We start from the raw sequence: 3,294 nt of genomic DNA on the forward strand, positions 1-3,294 counted from the left end.
AGTTGTCACAATTTCTGAATATATTGTTACAAACAATTTGGTCTGTGTGTTTCTAACATTCAATAAGACTAAAATTAAGGCTATGATATTTGAAGGGGACTAGTTTTCTTAACCATTGACGCATTCTAATGGTATCAACAGGAGGTTGTGATTACTGCACTATCATTTGAGATAGAATGATTTAGATACGATTGTGTATACATTGTTGGATTGTTTTAGCAGGTTTTTGTTACTCTTAAATTTATTGATACAGATGAATTAGGCTGTGTTTGTAACATCCAAAATAATTGGATCAACTTTCTTTTACAAATTGAAATTCTTCATCATTTTTGTGATTTCTAGCAGGCAATCCGAGGTCCAAGCAAAGATGACTCCTGTAAAGAAGAGGAGAATGAACATTGAATCAGACCACGTGATTTGCTCATGTGATGATGGTGCATCAACCTCATCCTCTGCCTCCCTTTTCTCACTTAAACATTTGAACTCTCCACAATATCACCAACCACCTATTGTTACTATTTCTACTCCAAGAAGAGGTATCTGCTTGAAGGATACAACTCCAAGAGGCATAAAGAGAAAATGTGGTTGCATAGAGGAAACCACTCAAATCATTAGGGATCATAAAATTGAATCTGATTATTGCATTGGTCCAATTTTGGGCAGAGGCAAATACGGAGTTGTAAAGCTGTGCAAGAACAGAGTCACACAAGAAATGATGGCATGCAAGATTGTGCCCAAAGATTCTCCACAAAATGTATACAAAGAAGTGGAGATTATGCAACACCTCTTGGGTCATCCCAACATTGTAACACTTCATTCTGTGTACGAAGATGCAGATTCTTTGCATCTTGTAATGGAGATTTGCTTTGGGGGAGGCCTTGCTGATTCTGTGAAAAAGAGATGTTATTCAAAGAGGGAAACAACATAATTGATCAGACAACTGCTTGATGTAATTCAACACTGCCATGAAATGGGAGTTGTTCACAGGGACATCAAGCCCCAAAATATTCTTTTATCCAGTGATGGACAGATGAAGTTATGTGATTTTGGCATGTTGGTGCATGTGGCAAATGGTATGCCATTCACACTTTCAAATTAGTGGAGTTCTTTTCTTTTTTATAGTTAAAAGACTATTGTCAATATTTATATCAATAGAGTTCTATTCGTTTTATGAAATACAAACTCTTTAAATTAATTCTAAATATCAAGATTGTTATAAATTAAAACTCTTGTTTGTATTGAGTGTAGGTCAAAATTTATCAGGTTTGGCTGGCAGTCCCACATATGTAGCCCCTGAAGTTTTGGCAGGGAAATATATAGAAAAGGTGGATGTATGGGCTACTGGTGTCATCCTCCACGGGCTCTTGATTGGTACCTTACCATTTTGTGGGGATTCTAAAGATACCATCGTTGAGGCAGTGAAAAATGTGAATCTAAATTTCTTCACTGATATGTGGAAATCTATTTCTGAGCCTGCCAAGGATTTGCTTTCTAGGATGCTTTCAAGGGATGTTGAGAAGAGGATTTCCCCAGAGGAAGCCTTGAGTATGTATATTTTCTAGCTTCACATTTTTGGTATAAATTTATACAATCATTTTGAGGTTTTTCTTATGCACTTTTATCTTTCTTTTACAGTCCATCCTTGGATCTTGTATCATAAAAAATCTGATATGAAGCTCTTTAAGGAGTCAAATTTGATGTTTCCATACAAGGCAGAGAGAAAGAAAGAGACAAAAGAGAAGTGTATATGCAAGAATTTATGCTCCTCACTTGTTGATACAGTTGATCATGGTCTTTTATCTCTTTCAGAGAAAGACTGTAGAGAACAAGAAACAAATATGGATCTTGTGGATGTTCTATGTGCTACAATTTCACAGATGAAAATATCCAAACATAAAAAGAACAGATTCAACATGGATACCTATCCTTGCCTTGGACAGAGCTCTATTTATTCAAGATTGCCTCTTTGTACAGCATGTTGAATGCTGAATTGTACTGATTAGACTCAGCATATTCCATAGCTGATATTAGAGTCCTTTTATGTTTTTGTGGAATAAATTTGGTCTCACCAGAAGCTTATACTACATCCTAAGGTGGTGCTTTTTTTATTTTGTATATGTATCTACAACATTCAAATTGTAAATGGAAGAATTGTATATATTTTTTTTATGAAGAATGATACAAGAATGGTAAAGGATTGTCAAGGGATGCTTACAGGAAAATAAAAGTCTATGTAGAACACATGAAATATAGATTAAACATAATGTTTAAAATAAATAATTTAAATTCAATTGATATAATGATAAATAACTATGTAGAAGAAATAAAATAATTTAAAACAAAAGTTAGTAATTTTATTTCTCTAACTGAATCATGGAAATCTTCCAATAAATGTAGGACCATAAAATTGACAGTTTACAATATGACAAATAATGATACTACAGTATAAAGTCTTGAACCAAGTGCTGTTATAAATATCTATTGATTATAATAGGGGAGATATTATTTATTTATATAAATGTTTGAATGTAGTGTAGAAGCTAAATTATAGAGATAAAATTGTAAGTATTGTATTTAGACAACATAATATTATGATTGGTGAAAAAATAGTTGGAATCATTTATGTAAAAATACAAATTCTAAATTTTAAAATATAATTTATTCAATTTTCTTAATGTAAATATTTTTTTGATGTTTAAATTTGAATAAGAATCACAATATTAATAACTAACTTATAGCAAAATTCTGATTTGATTATGATCCAATGATTCTATCTCTGATACCACTTGATCCATAAAACTAATCGAGTACTTACTTAGAATAGCTCATGGGTTAGACTTACAAAGATTACATTAGTAAAATCTAACATCAAGATCTTTTAATTATCGATTTGAATCCAATATGTAAATCCAAATCTTTAATCTACTAAGCTCAGAAAAAAAACTGCAAGAAAATCACAAAATAATTGAACCGAGATGATAACGGAGTTCACCGAACATTGGCTACGTCTTCGGATTCGTTAGAAAAATGAATCGATCTATTGCCTTCAAGACTTGGAAATGCCACAGGCTACAAAAAAAAAAGTCAGCTTTTGCCTTACAAGAGGCCTCAAGAAAGCAGCTCCACCTATGTCTATAGCTCCCATGTCAGCAAGAAGTCCTTACAAGATAACATGAAGAAGCTTTGCAAAAGCTTTTACACAACGTAGATTCTTCGCCAAGTTACACAAATTCCTCCAAGGAATGCTTGGCTTACAAGAAGAATTTCTATGAGAAGATTTGAGAAGAGTTGGAT

The 3,294-nt window shown here is 32.8% G+C and overlaps 1 pseudogene; it reads left to right on the forward strand.

Annotated features, from left to right (window-relative positions):
* The first annotated feature begins 970 nt into the window (after positions 1–970).
* On the forward strand, positions 971–1,982 carry LOC149543898 (serine/threonine-protein kinase PEPKR2 pseudogene; annotated as a pseudogene).
* The last annotated feature ends 1,312 nt before the right edge of the window (positions 1,983–3,294 follow it).

The sequence above is a fragment of the Cupressus sempervirens genome, chromosome 8 (assembly GCF_028749045.1).
Source record: "Cupressus sempervirens isolate cs-2001-9-10 chromosome 8, ASM2874904v1, whole genome shotgun sequence".
Lineage (NCBI taxonomy): Eukaryota > Viridiplantae > Streptophyta > Pinopsida > Cupressales > Cupressaceae > Cupressus > Cupressus sempervirens.